Source organism: Sceloporus occidentalis, unplaced genomic scaffold (genome assembly GCF_023333645.1).
Source record: "Sceloporus occidentalis isolate IW3139 unplaced genomic scaffold, rSceOcc1.0.p SCAF_1, whole genome shotgun sequence".
In the NCBI taxonomy this organism is placed as follows: Eukaryota; Metazoa; Chordata; class Lepidosauria; order Squamata; family Phrynosomatidae; genus Sceloporus; species Sceloporus occidentalis.
The window spans coordinates 201,144,271-201,165,704 of NW_028316981.1; positions in this window are offsets into that span (position 1 = coordinate 201,144,271).

Genomic DNA, 21,434 nt, shown 5'->3' on the forward strand with positions numbered 1-21,434 from the left:
AAAATATACGCTCACTATGGGATATCACAGTTCTGGAAGCAAAGGCAGGATATAGAGGAGAACAGGGACGTAGCCAAGGGGGGGAGGTCATTGGGGTCCAGACCCCCCCCTTCCGTTAGATAAAATGAATGGTGTGTGCTGCTGCGCCACCGCACCCAAGCCCTATTATAATGGTGGCACTTAGTCTGGATGCCCCCCCCCCCCTTCCCAAAATCCTGGCTATGTCCCTGAGGAGGAGGAGGATGATAGTTTTGGGGAAGCATACATCAAAAGGAAATGTGAGGAAAGTAAATATAATTTTTCATACATTTTGAAAACATGCAGAAACTAGATAGAATGGACTTCTAGAATACATTGTTGTTTTGTTGTTTGCTTTTAGCTTCACTCCAATTTATGGCAACGCTAGCACAGATGGGGAGTTTTGGCACGATTTATTAAGAGGAGTTTTGACATTTCCTTGTTCTAAGGCTAAAGTGAATGAATGGGACTTGGATAGTGAAGCTTGGTCTCCTAAAGCCTGGTTTTTCCTAGTTCAATATAGGAACCATTAGGCCATGCTGGCTGATTTGACATGTATAAAACTGGAAATAGACTAAACTGAAAGTAGACTTCAGGACGACAGAATATATTCTATCATTCTCTAGTGAAATGCAAAACCACATTTGGTAAATCCATGGACATAGATCTAGTTTGCTTGATCCTTTCCACACCTTCATGACTAGTTGGTGCCCACCTCTGTCCAGGTTTGCTTGTTTTTATTTGTTTTAGGGGATGAAATCTGCCATTTCCTCTTTATGAGTGCTTTGAAAATATGTGCATGTTGTTAATCCTCCCAAAAAAAGAATTTCTTAGCATTTCTTAGCTACATAGGCCAACTGATATTTCAGTAGATACCAGATCATAAGCTTGACTTTCTATCTTATAAACTGGAAATTCTCAATTACAGTCATTGACAGCCGAACATGACTCCCCCCCCACCTAGCCTACCATTAGAATCATAGAATCATGGAATCGTAGAGTTAGAAGAGACCACAAAGGCCACCCAGTCCAACCCCCTGCCTGGCAGTGACTGATCTGAAAGATTTCTGAGGCTCTGAGCCTTGAAATGCTGGGAAATGGCATCTGCAGCACCCTCTGGGTGGTACAGTGCCTTGAGAGAAGCATTGCTGTAGGAGTCCAAGAGCAGCTGCCTGCTCTTGATGCATCCCACAATTGGGAGAGAGCTGAAGATCCCATTTCTTACTGCCATCATCTGCAGTGCCTCAAAAAATCCTCCAGCTGGGGTGCTGCCATGCTGAAACCATAGGTATTATTATTATTATTATTATTATTATTATTATTATTATTATTCATGATGGTGGAACTCTATCATTGTAGTTATGTCTGACAGTGCAGGATCCCAGCCATTGTGTTTGGGCTCATCCTTGAAATCTATGCATTGTTTCTATATGTACATATTTGCACATATGTATGGAATGTACATGTTTGCAGAAATGTAAATATTTTGTCAGAGATGCCTGCAGTTTCTCAGAAATGTACAGACCCAGGAACAGAAAATGCTTCTGGTCTGTGTCCAGGAAGGGCAAAGAGGCCTAGGGTGATTCAGTCCACTGGATTCCTTGCACATTCCTTGTGTATGTTTGCTCAGGTCATGACCCAAGCTGGTTTGTTTTTACCATTTACTCTACGCAAACCTAGGCTTAAAGACTGGAGAAAAATGAAAGAAGGGCAGCAACCCGTCATTTCCATACTTTATTTGTAAAACTCCCCCTTCCCCCATCTTAAACAAGATAGGGATTTACCACCACATTTTATCAGGGTAGGAGGGTTGAAAACCTGAGGAGGAAGCACTTTGCTTCATGACATATTTTACTTTCTAAAAGTAAATAAAGATCACACCCTCCCACTCATGAAAAGTACAAGGAGGGGATTTGTATTGCTGAGTTCTGAAAGAAACTGACTTAAGGCCAACTGTAAGCGGCCAGCATCCATTTGCCATATTTCTTCACAAGTTTACAGCTCAGTTTAGCATTTAGCATAGCAGGGATAAAAGGGAAAGATGAGTGATATGGACCACATGGCCATTAAAAGAAGGAAAGTGTATGATTCTTGGCTCCACACAGTATTGCATTTACATGCATTTACTTGAGAGATGCATTTCTATTCACAGACATTTCAGTTAGTTTGTTTTCTCAATACTAGGTGAGGTTGTTGAACATGGTTTCGATATATGTTCACCATACATGACCATAAAAATGTTGCAAATGGTTTGAAACTGGATGTGCATTTTACCCTACAATTGCTGGAATCATTCATTCTAATGTTCCACTAATGAGTCAAGGAATGCACTAGAGGGGTAGCTATGGGGTGGGGGAAAAATTGAGGGCATTGCCATTCAGTAGGAATTCTGTGTCCCCAAAATGAAATTTCAAGTATCTGTCGTTGTCGTCGTCATCATCAGTATCATCATCATCATTAAAAGCAGGATGTATAGAACTGACCAGAAACAGATACTGAGCTCTGTTGTTTCTTACCCTTGTATCCCTATGGATCAAGAGGGGGACAACAAAAGATCAACACACAACCCAAAACCTCTGTCAAAAACATAAGATCCAAACCTGTTGAAACACATAGCATCCATTCTAAAGAATAAATAAGAGCAGCACATATCAAAACAATCAATACACAATCTAAAAGTCATAACTTAAGAAATTGTTTTTAAAAAGAGACTTTTTTAATGCTATTTTAAATTCAGAGAACATATTCAGCTGCCAAAACTCTTCTGTGAGGCTGTGAAAATCATTCACATCCAGAACTCTTAGGTCTGCTGTGTTTGCATTCCCTTTGGAATTTTACAAAGGTAAATGTAAAAGTAGTCCCTTGATGTGAATGTCTAGTTGTAACTGAATGTGGTGTGCATCTCCATTACTAAGCTGCAGAGCCAGCATTGTCCGACAACTACTCCGGTGGTCATGTGGCCAGCATGACTGCATGGAACACTATTACCTTCCCACCGAAGTGGAACCTATCTATCTACTTGCATTTGCATGCTTTTGAACTGCTAGGTTGGCAAAAGCTTGGACAAGTGACAGAAGCTCATCCCATCATGTAGCACCCAGGCCTCGAACTGCTAACAAGAACTGGTGCCTTTAAACATTAAGCCACCACATTTTTGCCTGCCCCCTTTTCTTTGGATACCGAAAGTGTAGGTCCAAACATCCAACTGAAGTTTTAAGTTACTCCATGACAAAAATTTGGATACTGAAGGAAAATTTCATTTGAGGAGCAGAATTCCTGTTTTAGTTGGGGGGGGGGATGCCCTCCCTGCATTCCTTCCTTCCTTCCTTCCTTCCTTCCTTCCTTCCTTCCTTCCTGGAGCTTGTGGGGATGGCAGTTGGTGGGGGAAAGGAGGAGACACTGAGACCATGTGACTGCCCAATGCCAGGTATGCAGTTGGAAACATTATTGCATGGCAGAGCTCATGGTATATATGTGCAATTGAGAGTCTATTCATGAGACTTCCCCATGAATGAAGAAGGATGCCCTAACCACACTTCAGAGACACATCAGCCATCCTTTGGAAATGAATTCATATGATAGGTATCACCAAAGATGATTTTTTCCCTGCTTTAATCGCAGTTTTAAAAACCATGTGAGATAAAGTCCTAGATCTCTGGAGACCTTCTCCAGACATTCAGAACAATTAACTAAAAATATGTTTTTAAAAAAACCAGAATCATTGGCCAGTAGCCATTCCCATATTCAGAATTACTATTGGTTTACATGCAAGGGGATCTTACAGCACCTTTGGGACTAACTGAAAGATAGAAGTTGGTAGCATGAGCTTTTGTAGACCTGAACCTTCTTCCTCAGATGCATGTCCTTGCATACAGATTTTCTGGACTTAGGGGCTCTACAGACTGCCCCTAAGGGGCGGCAGGACACCGCCCCTTTCCTGGCAACCTCATGCCATGGCCCCAATTTGGTCTTTGGAGGGCGCAAAAAGGAGCTGCAAAAAAGCGGCTCCCTTTTGCACCCTTCAAAGATCACCATAGCCATGGCAGCATAGATGTATGGTGCCACTTAAGCACTGCGTCATCTGCACGCAGCACCAGACGCATACCATGTCTGGAGCAGTGGAAGGCATCATGGCAATCTGGGCAGGACACTGTGTTCCGACTCCACCCACAGGCTGGCTTTTTAAGCCGGTCTGTATAGGGCCTAACATGGCTGTGTCTTTTATTTCTTCTTTACATATCCCCCATTTTTTGCCTCCATCTTTGCTTTGACTTTGTCTTTTTGGCAATATTTAAATGTAGGGCTTGGATTAGTTAAAAAAACAACAGCAAACCAGTAGAGATCAGTGAGACTGTACACTTGGGTCAGCCTTACATCTATCATGACTTCAACTTTTTGGCCATTCACTGTCCAGTCCTTGGTTTACAATATGATGGGGGAGGGACTCTTAAGAAAAGCTGGAATCTTTTTTTTTTTTGGGGGGGGGGGAGAAACAATAGAGATCTTTGTAAAATGTTTCATACACCACTGACTTTGAATCTCATAACCTTCCCTTATTTATTTTTATAGTATTCTAGTATTTCAGAAATACCCATAAATTGTCCTATATTATTGTGCCAGCAGTCAGCCTTTTTTCCCCTGTGATTCATTCCAACCACAAAACAGAAAAAGACACATCCCCAAAACATGCAAGCAAGACCCATTTGGGGTTTCTTAGGAATATGTACTCTTTTCATGAGATTAGAGAGTAGAGCAGAATGGTTAGGAGGGAAAGAGGAGGCCATTCATCGCAGGAAAGTGGACTGAGACACTGTATTTCTTGTCAGAATGGTAAGGCCAAATTTATTTCCTGATTTATTATAATTACCATAATATCCTTCATATGCTTTAGAGTTTAAGCTTTAAAAGTCTTATACACAAAGGAAATCAAATTGAATGTATGTTTACTCTGAAGTTAAGTCTCACAGTATTCAAGGGGTGTACTACTTAGCCTGGGTTTCTGTGCATATATACTTATGAGTGAGCTTCAAAGTTTTTAACAAAGCAAGTCATGTTTGCCACTTCCAAATTCTCTCCAAACATTTAAAAATGGTTTATCATCTTTACAGATCTTTCTTTTTCATTATTCCAGTTTTCAATTTCCATTAATTGCAAATACAAGAGAAAGAAAAGTATAAAAAGAAAAAGATGAAAATAGGGGAAAGTGTACAGAAAAAGTGTGGCCTTGCACAGATATTAATGGATGCCGAGCAGATTTTTAAAAAATTAACATAAGCGAATTACATAATAAAAATGCAAATTATATATTTTTATCCTCAAAATGAGATGAAGAACAAATCTGGACACAGTTTCAATAAACTGAAGTGAAAAACATGACTATGGCATTCATCAAACAAGGAAAAAGAACCAGAGGACAGAAAGAAGGTGCACAGAGGAAAGTGAAAAGAAAAGAACTGAAAAGCAACTACTTGCAAATCATAACAAGATTATATCTCAAAGTATTAGTATTAGCTCCAGCAGGGATAGTACACAATTGCCACTAAAGAGAGAATGAAATATATTTATAAGTATTTCAGCAGACTGTTCTGAGGAAGGCTTTAGAATTAGGCTGAAACATGTTGAGATTTTTATAAATATTCTGTTCTAGAGGAATGCATGATGGTCATATTGAAAATCATGACTGTGTGCCATTTTCTCTGAATTTTTTATTCCAAACATGTTGCTATTACACCACCAGGCTGCATCTGTACTGCAGGAATAATCCAATTTGGTACCACTTTTACTGCCATGGCTCAATGCTATGGAATTATGGGAATTATAGTTTTTCATGGCACAAGAACCATGAAACTACAATTCTCAGAATCCCATAGCATTGAGCCATGGCAGCTAAAGTCAAATTGGATTATTTCTGCAGTGCAGATTCAGCCTTAGAGTCCTCCTTACTGCACGATTGACATAACCTCTGTATTTGTAGATGGGTATGAAGCAGAAACAAAGGGCAGCCATTAAGTTCTTGATGAAAGAAACATGTTCACACAAGGCTCAAAAATGTGTATGGTGAGGTGACAATTGCTGAGATTAATGTGTGGAAAAGTCTAAAGAAGGTGAAAGCAATGTTGAAGACAAGTTACCAAGTGGAAGGCCATCAACAGCAGCTCACTGATGAAAACTGCAACAGGGTGGATGACATGATGCACACAGACTAGTGTATGACTTTCAGAGAGATGGTTGAGGAACTTGGCTGTGGTCACAGTGCTGTTGAGCAGAGAACATCTATGAGTTTGTTTTACTACTAGATGTGGGAATTGGAATTTTAAAATATATATATTAATGTATTTCATCTAGATTTGAAACTAGTGATGCATTTTATTTACATCAATGGTAAATAATGGTGCGGCGCACGGCATCACGGCACCCTGGGGGCAGAATCGGGGCATGTGTCATAAGGATGCTACACCCCGACTCCGCCCCCAACCCAGCCTTTATGGCCGGTATACACAGCCCCTGTGTGATATTTTGTAGACTATTCCACCAAATGTCACATCAGATTTTTGTTTTACTGGCAAAATCCTGTGTCAAGCTTATATGATGGAGGGAAAAAATCCAGAATTACTAACTAACTCCATTCATTACTAGAGAGAGAGAGAGAGAGAGATTTCCTAATCACTGAAATTTTAATTCGGCTAAGAGAATCGGACTGATGAGGAGCACACAAGAATTTGCCTTGGCACCCCAGAAGCAAATAAAAAACTTTAAAGAATCAATGTAACACCCCTTTTCACAAGGCATCGCTATATTGTTCCTTTACCGTCCCAAAGTGTAGTGGAATCGTCTTAACAGATAGACGATTGCAAAAGATTTTCACATGAGGCTGTTAGTGTTCTTAAAATGCTGATGTATCAGAATTCAGCAATAAATTATTACAAAACGATTTCAAAACAGTTACATTCACACACTGGACACAGCAATGATTTAAGAATGATTTAGCATCGATTTAAGAACACTAACAGACTCATGTGAAAATCTTTTGCAATCGTCTATCTATTAAGACGATTCCACTACACTTTGGGACAATAAAGGAACAATATAACGATGCTGTGTGAAAATCTTCAAAGTATCATAGAATCACAGAATCATAAAGTTGTTAGAGACTTCAAGGGCCATACAGTCTAACTCCCTGCCATGCAGGACAACACAACCAAAGCACTTCACACATGTGACCATTCAGCCTCTGTTTAAAAAACCCCAAAGAACTCCACCACACTCTGAGGCAACATATTCCACTGTCAAACAGCTCTTACTATCAAGGCCTTTTTCCTAATGTCAAAACTTTTTGACACCCAGTGCATATTGTTTTTTAACAGGACTAAGAGTATTGCTGAGGTGGGGGCAGTAATAGCAATAGCAAAGCAAAGGAGACTTGCCTCCGGTGGATGGATTTCCTACCTGGTATTAATTAATAGTGACAACAAGGGTGAAAAATTGCATGCCTGGAGATTAGGTAGACCATAGCACTAAGCCATGCGGTGGTTTACCCAGAAGTCTCACTGAGTCCAGAAGGTTTACATGGACACTGAACCACTCTGAAATGTACAGTTCTATCAGAACTTTGAAAAGGTGTGTTAACTCTAAGGTATGCAAAATTGCACTCAAAGCTCTGTGCTTCATGCTGCCATCATTGCTCAGTCACATTGCCAGCAGTTTTTAAACAAGTTGCTGACCTGGGTCATGATCAAGTTGGTAGCTTTGTCCAGTTTTCATTTCTCCCAAGGGAAGGGACAAGGTTGTGGGCATGTTGGTCACCCAGGTCTTTACAGCATGTCTCCTTGAAGCAGCTCCTGGTCTCCTCACCATCCCATATGGTGTGTGAATTTCTGGTGGATATGGTTCCTGCCCAAAATACCCAAGGACCAGCTATGGAGCATCCCCTTACTGCTTGCACCTGGGCAAACCACTCCTACCACCCGAACCTTAGTATGCCACTTGTTAAGCTTTAGACAGTATTGAAAGTGTTCTTCAGTTCTTATCACCACCACCTATTCTCTTCCTTCACCATTGACTTCTTCCAAGAATGGCATTACCTCTTAGATTTATTTGTTGGTTTAAATCCTAACACAGGGCAGCAGATTAAATCACAGCTTGATGATATTCTTCATAATTGATTCCAAATCTTTAACGTTGTTTATTTTATATTTCAAAAATAAACATCAGAAAAGGGAATAAGAGGGCTGTTTCCATTCAAGAAGGTCATTCTGCAAAGAGAAACAAATCTGAAAGGGTTACCTGTGAGAAGTTATAATACCTTGATCTCAGGGATACATTCATGATTTTGACTCAGAACTCTTAATTTCTGTGATCTTTTTTCATTGCAAAATCATGAATTAACCCCTCCACACAAGACAATTTCTCTTACAAGTTTACACCCAGTTGACAAGATATTTGGGTGTCAATTAGGGCAACACACAGTATTTTGGTACCATCCCTTAGCCTGAAACAAGGCTGGAATAAATCCACTTAATTGTTTTCCTCTAAAATAATCTGGTGTTGCCTAGCTACTGATTCAAAAACTATTTATCTTGCTAGAGCTTCGTGCATTAGCTTGGATTTTAAATCTTAAAATGTGGTAGACTGTTTTATAAATATGTAAAATCAAGTACTCTGTAATACATTTACAAATTTCCTTTTGGTTCTGCTTTAGTTTGGTATAGCTCTCTCAGTTTTACTATGTACGAGAACTTTTCTTATTCTAACAGACCCTTATTGCTGAAGAGAGAAACAGTGTAATATAATGAGATGAGTTTGGACCACAAATCTAGACACCAGGGTTCAAGGAGTCACTCAGCCATGGAACTCATTGAGTGGCCTTGGGCAAGTCACTCTCTCTCAGACTCAATGAAGGCAATGGCCAGCCATCTCTGAATAAAACTTGTCATGAAAATCCTATGTTAGGTTTGTCTTAGTATACATCAGTAATAACTTGAAGGCATATAACAAGAAATTGACCAAACATGGCTTCAATTTGTAGGTCTTAAGCAATCGTTATATTACACAAGTGTTTTTCTTGTGCACTTTGTTTAGATTAGGTATCACCTACCATTAAATTTAAGTATAATTCAGATAGATTCACAATTGAAGGAGAGAAACCTCTAGTGTCAAATTTATTGAGTTCATTCATGCACTGCATATCAATTTCCATCTCAATGGTTCCAAGCAGCTTACACAAACATTTATATTTTTAAATGACTTAGAAAAACGCTAAATAATTTTTCTTCCTTTTACATGGGAGGAGATTCTAAAATATCCTTTTGTCAAGAGACAACCTGAGAAATTTCAACAGGTTACTTACATGCATTTACTATGGGAATATCTGCCTATCCCCCACTTCATTCTCAAACATGTCAGTGGGGATTTTCTGGGAACTATTATTCAAAAAACAATTGCTGAAGCTTTGAGTGTGGGCAGGAGCTATTTACTGCTCCCATTCAGGGAGAACAGTGTCTTTCACCAGCTTTGAACTAGTTTCTAGATATATGCTTCTTTCATACAGTTCCCGTTTGAACACATGTAAAGGCATGCGTGTTTACCACTTGAAGGCCACAACATCAAGAAATGCCAGTCAAGGATAGACATAGAGAGGAGAGCCCTGAAAAAAATGGTGTTCATCAACCACCTTAAGGTTCATCCAAAAGATTCCTTTCCAATGAGATTTTGAAAATCAGAATCTCAGAGTTTTGCTTTTTGAATGCCTCAACAGTCCTCATCATCCCTCTGCTGAATGCACAGTTTGTTTGCCTTCTGCTGACCTCAGTTATTTAAATCATCTCTGTATGTCTAAAATTATAAAACATGATAGCCATGACATCCAGTTCAGTCGGAGCCACATGTCTGCAGTTCAAGGGTTCTTTGTTGTTAACTCTTTTAGCACATGCATTTTCCTAATTAGAGACAGCAAGAACCAGTATAACCACAGAACCTACATGAACCTATTCTGAGTTTCCGCAAAAACCTTTTAATTCAGTATTACATATATACACAGACGCACAAACACATGTACAGAGAGAGAGAGAGAGAGAGAGAGACGAGAAGGCTTATGCTGTTTCAGAACAAAAAACAAAACAAAACCTGACTCTATTGTTCCACTTTCTCATCAAAACCATTAAGCAGTTTAGTGAAAATATTTCACAAGGATCTGCAGAGAACTGGTTGAAAACACACTTTCTCTCTCTCTCTCTCTCTTTCTCTCTATATATTGACTCTTGTAGCTAATGTGCTGCCTCTGGGCACTGAATCAAAATAAACTTTGCAGCAGTTTTGCCTGCTGTGCTTGATTTTCTCCAGTGCTGAAAATATATATATATATATATATATATATATATATATATATATTCAACTCAGTTGTGGTTTGATCCTTTTTTGCCTCATGAAATCAAATACTCAGATTTTCAAGGATTCTAGAACACACTGCAGATTGACTGGAGTCGGTTAAGATTACATTGGTTTCATTATCCACATTGGCCTCAATGAGTATGAAGAGCTTTAGTGTTGAATGGAACATGCAAATATGAAACCCAGAATAAAACTGAACCTAATATTTAAAGAAGTAGATCCTTCAGGCCCAATTTGGGGCAGGGAGAAGTATAGATGTCATTTGCCCACACAAGATATGAGCATTGGGGAAAAGTGGTTTTACACTTTTTTGGACATAGGTAGCATACAATCAGTGGCGCATACAAGGTCTGTGGTTCTTCCACTTGCAGAACAAGTTAAAGGGAAAATAGTGAGGTATTCACATTCACAGAGTCTTGTACAAAGAGGGTACTTCTCTTTTCTTTAAAGTTGTGGTGAATTTGGATCCTCCATAACTCCACTGGCATCCCAAATTTTGGAGGCTGCATAGGATTTACCCCATCCAAGGCTCCTATGGGTCTGGGATCCATAGTACTGAGATTTTGCCTACAGCCTAGGAAGCAGCATATGATGACAGGGAATAGAGTGAACTGATAGCATACCATTGAACAATAGTTCTCAACCTTTGGGTCTCTATATGTTTTGGACTTCAACTGTCAGAAGCCCCAGCCAATATGGCCAATCATCGGAGTTTTTGGACGTTCAGAACACACCCAAAACTCCCCTACAGTTGTGGTTTGCAGAGTAAGATCACTAGTACAATGGGCCCTTGTTATACACTGAGGTTTGGTTCCAAGATCCCCTGTGGATAACAAAATCTATGGATGCTCAAGTCCCATTAAATATAATGGCATAGCAAAATGGTGTCCCTTATAAAAAATGGAAAATCAAGGTTTGATATTTGAAATTTATACTTTTTTGGAACATTTTCAAACTGTGGATGCTTGAATCCGTGTATTAAAAATCTGTGTATAAGAAGGGCTATTAGACCTTGAGCAGCCTTGTTTACATTATCAGACACTCCCTTTCACCTCCATTTAATGTATGACCAAGTAATAGGAAGAATTTGATTCTGGTTGTAGACAACAATTTTGCTAACAACTGAAATAGCTGTTTAAGCCAGTGCTCAAAAGCAACCAGACCTAGTCCTCTATGAAGTATATTGTGAATGGTGAACTCTTGACTCTGACAGTCTTATGGAATCAGTACTCCAGCTGTGCCATTAATTTGGTTATTTATGTGAAGACATATTTGCAGTGGAGTAGCTCAACTTAGCAGCTCTTATCTAGCTTACAAAGAGTCCCTTTCAGCTTCATCTTGAGCCATTTTTAATTATGTTGCTTGCCATTACTTGGTACTACAATCTATCCCAGTCTTCCAATGATGTCTATTACACAAAACCAAGGATGTTCAAATTAAATCACTCAGTCTGCATTTCTAAGTAAATGACCAGATCTGCATGTCCTAGACTAATATGCAGATTGGAGCAGAGTCCTGAAATTTCAGACTGCTTAGATTTGCAAATTCTTCCCAGGTATATATAGATATATATATACCAAAATGCATTAAGGAATGCACATTTTACATTTGAATATACTTAGAAAAACATGCTTTGAAGGAAAAATAATATTTTCAGAAGTCTCTTCTTTCCTCTGCCTGATTTTTGAATGTTTCTAAAGATGCAATTGAATGCATTCCATCAGACATATCCCCTACTGGAGGTTCTTTTTAACGAAGGCTAGAAATTAATGACTGCCTATTGGAAGAAGAAATGAGGGAAAGCATTTACATTAAGATTCGCAAAATAGTAAAATTCAGTTTTTACTATTTAGTTTGTTTTGTCATTTACTAATAACCAACAATATCATTAGAATTGAATTAATTTTTTACATTCTTTATAGAAGAAATAAGGGAAGTAGAGAAAGTTGATTAAAAACATAAATTGGCAAGCTGGAAGTCATTTGTATACCTTTGTGTGTATTAAGTAGTTATACATATTTTTCCTTTTTTAAAAAAAGTAGAAGAAGAAGTAGTAGTGGTGGTAGTTGCTGTTTGTAGCAGTGGTAGTGTTGTAACCCTAAATGTGTTTTGCTGTCCTGGACATTGTTTGTATTTGCATAAAAATATTATGTGTGTGTGTAAATGTGTGGATGTGTGTGGACAGATGGATAGATAGATGATAGGTAGGTAGGTAGGTAGGTAGATAGATAGATAGATAGATAGATAGATAGATAGATAGATGATAGATAGATAGATAGATAGATAGATAGATAGATAGATAGATAGAGCCCCTTCTTCAGTGGAACTGACTCCCTCCTGCACTCAGAAGGCATTATTTAATCATCCTTCTGCACTCATGAACAAGAAAGGCAGAGACAGATATATACATGCAAATCTCAACACCAAATAGAGAAAAACCTAACTGTAACAGGAGATCTCTTCCTGAAAAACAAACAAAAAGGGGGGGAGATCAAGAACCAAGAGGTGGTGCTGCTTTTGCACAATGATGCCCATTTGTACATATATAGTACATATCAGCCAGAAAATCTGGTGGACACCATGGTCAGAGAATAAAAGAGAGGCAAGGCTTTGCTAATGGTGGAGAATGTCACCAATGTTGGGGGGGGGGGAGGAGTGAGGGGAAGTGAGATGGCAAAAGACACGACCCTCAAGAAACAGCTGCACTCAGAAGTAATTTAAATTGTCATGTTAATCATCCAAAAGAGTGACAGGAATGGCTACTGACAATTTCAGATGCATGCATACATCATGTGAATCCATACTGTACATCTGGAAACACCAATATACTTTCAGGCACAGATAGTATCACATTCACCCCTGTAAATGTGCCTACTTTCACATATGTAAAAAAAAAAGAATTAGCATTAGTGAAGCAGCACAAAATATGCTTACATGAATTCCTACTGGAGAACTAGATAATCCTTTTGGTTCAGTCATTGGCAGCTCACATCATAGGCTGCATCTGTGCTACAGAATTAATGCAGTTTGATACCCTTTTAACTGCCATGGCTCCATGCTATATGGAATTCAGGAATTTTTAGTTTTGTGGGCTATTTAGCTGCCTCTGTCAGAGAGCTCTGGTGCCACAACAAACTACAAATCCCTGGATTCCATAGGATGGAGCCATGGCAGGTAAAGTGGTATTCAATTGCATTAATTCTGTAGTGTGGCAGTTTTCTTCCCAGTTGGCAAAGCTGCTGAACATATTAGGGAAATAAAATTCAGCACCTCAAATAGCTCTTGTAAAATCTGGAGTGAAACCACTATTGATTCTTGGAACTCTGATATGGAAACCACTGGACAGTACTGGTTCAATTCCTTTCTTCTTGGTTCTAGAAATTCTTATCCCTAAACAGTGACTTTTTCTGGGTTCTAGAAGCTATAAATATTGATGGTTGCTTACTAGCTACGCCAAGCCTTGACATGGGAAATTACCATCACAAGTTTTGTAAAGCTGCAGACACATTGCAGAGGAAATGATGTATTTAAAAGCCATACAGTTGGTCTCTCTCTTTCTTGCTAAAGCCCATTTACCATGCTATACTAAAGTCTAACCACAATATCCTTGGCTGTCATGTTGATGCGTCTTCTGTCCTTCAAGATATTTATGTTTCTCACTTTGAGATTCTAACTGAAACTCTGATGTCTGCAGTCTTCAGAATTTAGGGATATCGATTTCTTTAAAACAAAAGAAGAAGCTGCTTGGAAATGCGATGTTGGAGCACTTTCTCCTCAGGGTCAAGTCCCTCTGGTGATTTACCAAGTTATGAAAGCTTTTAGGGCGCTGAAAAAGTAGATGTTCTCTTTTTGTGAGCTCTTGGTTTCCACCATTTTGAACTAATGATATATATGGTTTTGGATTCCGTGTTCCCGTTCCAGGCTCTCTGTGCTTACATAATGGTTTTTATTTTACCTGTCCAGACTTTCTCTGTTTTTGTCTTTCAAAAATATGTTCCAAGCATTCATTTATCCACAAACCTTCCAAGGGGAAAACTGCAAAGGGGAACATATTGGTTTCACTCCTAATTACAAAAGATCACTCTGCTCATGATTAATTGCAATAAGCATCTATTTGGATTAAATATAAATGTAAAAATAGTGGCAAGCCAAAAGTTCATTCTCATGTATTTGGCACTGAAGGTGAAATACTAATGATTAAATACTAGATAATTAAATTAATGACTTTTAAACAAGCCAGGATATTAAGCCAAATTTAAACCACAGCTTCATATTCTGGCTTCTTTGGAAGCCATTAACAATAATTAGCTAGTTTGGATCAATGAGATCAACTACTGCAGCTTCCTGGCTGGTTTTCCCACTCCTGTAAAGAGAGGAGCAAAATGGCAATATGCAAAGTTATGAACCTTGTTTGTATCCTGACTAAGACCTGACTGTCCAAATGCATCCATTTTAATAAATAAATGACTGAATTAATACATAAATAGTCTACCGATCATATAAATTATTTTTGTTTTATTGCCATCATGTTTTCCCCCTCTCTAGTACAAATGGGACAATATCTCAGTCTCTGTTTGTCACATCTCTCCACATCACACATGTGTTTTAGTCCCATCATTAATTCACATCAGGTTATGCGTCTTTTACTTGCATAAAAGTAAAAGTAATAATGAAATTTGTGCAGGATGGTGGTGGTGGCATCAGTGGCGGTTTTGATTTACGAATGCATGGATTTCTGTGTGCATCTTTTTTGACACAATTTTGTGGATGTGTTTTTGGACACATTTTTCTATGGACTAAAGCATACTTGTAATTTTTTTTCTTTTAAAAAAATGCCAAAAATATGTAAACATTTTTAGTCATTTGCATTTTACAAAGTTATGTGTGTGTGCTGTTTTTCTGAAAGTCACAAAAAGACTTGCAAATGTGTGAATCTCCATTTTATCTCACAGTTAGAATATGTAAAAGAAATATTTTCTGTAGGAACATCAACTCTAGTGAAATTCCCTGGCTTAGGAGATCTTCTTTTATCTGAGTAGAAAATGGGTACTTAGTAGTGTATGATAACTAGAGCAAAAACTATGGTACAAAAACCAACAGATGGTACAAAAACCAACAGTCCTTCATGCTAAATATCCAGGACCAGGGATGAGGGTATGAATTGTCTACTTTGGCTACTTGGACATCAGAGAGTTATTACATTTGTTCTGGAAGTTCAACAGCCACAGCAACTCATTTACTGTGACCAAAGGTTCCATAAAGATTATTGCTTGTTCAATTAGTTGGCCATGTGTCTCACTGTTGTCTTTTATTTATAACGTACCAAAAACACCATCTACACTTAAGCTCTCAAAGAATGTAAGCATAAACTGGTTTCAGATCTCCTATTTCTGGAATATTTACACATTACTGAGCACCATGGGAGATCTTCCTGATCAATAAACCTAACAGAAATTTGAATTACCTAGGTGGAATTGTATACAAATACATAGAACAACGTGGAATGGTATAATCACTGAGGCTGTGTCAGCCAAGCTGAGAAATGTATCACTAGTCATTAAGTACATAAGAGCACCCTGTTTGACCTCAGCCCATGCAGTTCAAGGTCCAAATCTGTTTCTTATATTCCCAAATGTCCCTTCCCTTATCTTCTTCTGGATATCATCCAAACTTTCTTATTGGATTGAGGTTGCCTGTTCTTTGCCCTAAAGAAAGAGATTTCAGTTGTGCCTCTTCATCCTGGTAGGATATACCCTCAGGAGCATAGCTATGAGGGCACAAAATGAGGACATTGCTCTCCAGATCTGCCTCCCAAAATGAAATCTTCCTAGAACTCTTATATTCTTTGTGTTCCCATTCCCTTGGTAACTTTGACAGACCCCTTTCTTTGGATATCTGAACTCTGTTTCTATATACCAAATTGAAGTTCCTGCCATAGTAAAAATTTGAGTATTGAAAGAATACTTCATGGAGTACATAATACTTATCTGCAGGGGCAATACCCTCAGGCTGATGCTTCCATATCTTATACCTATGCATACCTACATCTAATTGGATGGAAGATGCTCATTGAGAGAAGTCAGGGCATATGGGGAGAGACCTTACTAAGGTTCTCCCAAAATCACATTTTATTTTATTTTTATTTTATTTTTATTTAGGTATTTATATCCCGCCCTTCAGCCCTAATGGCTCTCAGGGCGGCTTACAATTTGAGGTTTCATAAGAGTTCGCATACACACAGACACACTTTTTCCTGAGTCTAATAGCCTTATTGCATGTGAAAAGAAAACCAAAATCAAACTGGAGAGTAGCGGTTTTCTCTATGCCTCTTCACACCCCCTACTCACCCACTATTTTTGGCTTTCTTATCTCATGTGATAAAACTGTCAATGTGATGGTAGCAATATAGGAATGGGTTAACTAGGAATGTAAGGAATGGTTAATTTTTTTTATCTTTATGAGGAAGGATGTCTTGATGTATCATTTATCATTCTTTTTGCATCACAGGGTATTTTTTGAGGGGAAATCATTTGCACCAAAATTGTTTTGTGCAAAGAGCAACATTTTTTGTGGTGTATTTGTACACTGGTTTGTTCAAAATGATGTTTTTGATGCAAAACATATTTTTAACAGAGCAGCCTCTCCGGCTGCACCCTTTCCAACCTTTCATGGCAATTCATCTCAAGGAAACATATATTCCATTAGACTCAGTTGATATTCATTTCCTATTTGATGGGTATCCTTCTGGAACGCCTGAGGGAGTTAGGCATCGGGGGCACTGCGCTCCAGTGGCTCCATTCTTACCTCTCGGGCAGATTCCAGATGGTGAGGTTGGGGAATAGTTCCTCTTCTAAGAGAGAGCTGACATCTGGCATCTCTCAAGGCGCCATTCTATCCCCCATGCTATTTAACATTTACATGAAGCTGCTGGGAGAGATCATCCGGAGACATGGGGCGCAGTGTTATCAGTACACTGATGACACCCAGATTTATTTTTCTATGTCTCCGACTGCTTCAGTGACTAGGGATGGCATCTCTCCTCTGGACACCTGTCTGGAGTCAGTAATGGGCTGGATGAGGGAAAACAAACTCAGGTTGAATCCAGAGAAAACGAAGGTACTAGTGATAGGTTATCTAGGTCCTGGGAAGGAAATTAGTCATCCTGTCCTGGACAGGGTCACACTTCCCCTAAACGATGAAGTTCGCAATTTATGAATACTCCTGGACTCATCACTATAATTGTCATCTAAAGTAGATGCGACAGCCAGGAGTGTTTGGTACCAACTTCAGTTGATACTCCAACTGCGTCCTTACCTGGACAGAAAGGACCTTGAAGCAGTGGTACTTGCACTGGTAATCTCTCGCCTTGATTTCTGTAATGCGCTCTACATGGGGCTACCCTTGTACCAAGTTCGGAAGCTTCAATTAGTACAAAACGCAGCAGCCAGATTGATCACTGGTTCTTCGAAATTTGACCATAAAACACCTATTTTGAAAGATCTTCATTGCCTACCTATTAGCTTCCAGGCACAATACAAAGTGTTGGTTATCACCTATAAAGCCCTACATGGCTCGGGCCCAAGTTACTTAAAGGAATACCTCTCCCTGTATAATCCGTGCCGCACTCTCAGAACCTCCAGGAAAAATATGCTGGAAGCACATCCAACCAGTTTGGTCTCAACCTCCCAAAGAACATTTACCTTAGTGGCTCCTAAACTATAGAACAACCTCCTGGAAGAGATCCGTCTTATTACTTCCTTGGAGGGTTTCAAGAGGGGAAATAAGAGGGATCTCTTCCGGCAAGCCTATCCACCCAATCTTCTGTAACGACATCATTCACTCTGCTATCCAGGATCAGAACATTTTATCTTATAAAAATTTGAAATTATATGTTTTATTCTTGTATTTTATTGTTATTGTTAGGTTGTAATCCTGCCTCGATCCACCTGGGAGAGGCAGGAAAATACAAATTATTATTATTATTATTATTATTATTATTATTATTATTATTATTTTCATCTAGGAATGGGTAACAGATTGAAGAGAAAAGTGAGGGAACTGTGGAGGGAACAGAGGACACTATATATTCAAATTTGAATTTATTTATTTATTTGCAACTGTGCCCAATATGAGCCTCTAACTCAAATCTGTTAATGTGCTTAGCTGTGTCTTGAGCACACACACACACACACATGCGCACACATGCGCATACATATTCCATTAAAATACAATGGTCTTTCACTTTACCTGGATATCACCCATGATTTTTTTTAAACACTGTTTAATCTTTGCTGAGTGGCTTAGGAAAACAAGCCTTTCAGTGCATAATGTATTTTCAGTTGTTCAAAAGATATTTTGCCTGCAAATGCATTGGACATTGCAGACATTATTTGCTACATTAAGCTTTTTTATGGATCAAGTCTAGATGCCACAGATATGATGAGGAACACCTGCAATAAGGCATACTGGTAATACAGAGATAAGCTTCATTGGTTTGTTTTATAGACACAGATTTTGGGGGAGGGGGGAAGGGAAGAGGAAGAAAGAAAGGCAAATATGTACAATACTATATTTACTATTTAAAAAAAATCCACAGGGATGTAAAATTCCTCCACAGTATGTGATTTGGGTGAGGTCAGTCAATATTGATACAAAAAGGAGCCAAATTAACAGTCCACATCAATGTATTTTAACCAACTTTAACACTGACAAAAGGCACAGAACCTATGGAACACATGGGGGCTCTACTACTTTGCTTATAAGTACACTTTTTTAAACTTTCAAAATCCTAGCCTTCTTCCTATTCTATAGGGCAAAAAGGAAGTTACTTGTCCACCCTCTTCCCTAGAACTGAGTATAAAAGCTCTTGTTGGTGATTTATGAATTATCATCATATAGGCTTATTGAATTGCCTTACTTGTACAGATAAATGTGGCTAAAAGTCTCCAGTAAGCACCTATAATAGCATGTTCTAGAGAAAAATATCAAAACTCAGTGTTGGATCATATGAATGATGGATCATATGAAAGGCATCCAAATATGATTGTACATGTGGAATGGATAAACCGCCATTGCAGGATCATACACAGAACAGGAGTCTGACCTTCACAATACCCCAAAGAGTAAATTGCATTGGCAGAAGTCTCACTTACACCATTGTAATTCTTTTTTTTTTTTTTTTTTTTTTTTTATTTATATACCGCTATTCCAAAGATCATAGCGGTGAACAGCAAGTAAGCTAATTAGCAAGTAAGCTAATTTTGCCCCCAACAGTCTGGGTACTCATTTTAGCGACCTCGGAAGGATGCAAGCCTGAGTCGAGCTTGGGCCCTTTTGCTGGTCTTGAACTCGCAACCTTGTGGTTTCGAGTGAATGGTTGCAGTACAGGCATTTAACCACTGCGCCACCAGGGCGCAGTTCATGTAAAGAACATTAGCCCCACTGTTGTATATTACCTATCTAGATGAAGACATCACAATGGCTCACCTGATGTGTACTGCCCTATTAAATACATTTGTACTCTTCTGAACTGCTCTTCTTCTCCAACATTTAGAGAGGAAGGGGCCACAACTGTAGCAAAGGAACCTCAAACATGGTTCCCCAAAGTAAAAATAAAATAAAAATGCACTGTTAGGGATCTGTGAAGAATCAGGATCCAGCCAAGATTTATCAGCTTATCATCAGTAGGACCTAGCATTAGTGGAATTCTGCCATAGACAAGTCTATGGACTGTTTGGAGAACAGATACAACTTATATTCCAAAATCATCATGGTGACTGATGGCTGTAGACTTACCTGTTTTGTTTTGTTTTAAAATGAAACATCAATATAAAGAGAGTATATAGAAAAAGACAGCTGAAACATGCTTTCAGCCAGTCAGCATGCACAATGGGCCAGAGAGTTTCCAATTTCTCCACAACCTGCACAGGCTGTACCCCCTTTTTCTGCATCCTGATGTGATGTTCAGGCAATTTCTGGTAGTTTTCAGAGTAACATATGGCTGTTTCACTGTGGATAAGGATAAAGCATTTGAAAGGAATAGTACACACACCAGAGTAATTTTTCCATCTCCAAATGCATTTTTTTTCAGATGATGTATTTTTAGTGGTCTCTGCAAGTTGTGCAGAGTTGGGACCAAGGAGGGGGGGAATTACATTGTACCCACCCCACCACAGGCTAACTGCAACATGTTTGATTCCATATTGCCACTCTTACTTTAGTCAACGGGAGTGATTTGTTCACCAAATTAGAAAAATGCTTATATATATATATATATATATGCATAGATTTAGGAAAAAAAGTTGAAGGCAATCTCCATACTCTCCATTTCAGACCCTTCAAAGGACTAGATAAAATGAGAGTCCTATCCAGACTAGAGTGATTAATATCAAGGTGGCTTAAGATACGGCCAATACAGTCTGGCACTTTATGCCGGCCTGGGCCCAAACTAGGATTGAAATAGGGCGAAACTTGCACATGCTCAAAGCCCTTCTGCCAGCATCTGGGCACCATATTGGCATGTGCCTATCCATAGGGGGCGCACCATGATGCATCACAGTGCCCAAATGGTGCTGGCTAGAAGGGGCGTCATGATGGCACATGAGCACCACTATGGCACCCCTTCCAGCTTCTTTTTGCTCCTGAGAGGGAGCAGGTCATTATTGTGGCATGTGGTTGCCGGAGCAATGATCCGGGATTAAAATGGGCAGCGTTTAGACACCCGTCTGTCGAGCCCCTTAGTTGCAGTTGAAAAGATGCATTCATTTCAAAGTTAGTCTAATCTTGATTTTAAAAAGTAATGTCTTGTGTAACTTGTTATGAAAATTCCCATCAGCTTGCAAATATCAATGCTACCATTGTTGTTTCTAAAATGTTATTTGCTACATTGCACATAACAGTACTTTCATTTTCCATTGCCTTTCAGTTCTTTCTTTAGCATAAAAAAACCAATTAAGAATGATCTTAAATTTGAAATAAAAGCATCTTAAATTATCCCCAAAGCAATCCCTCCCAAATTCATTTTATACATT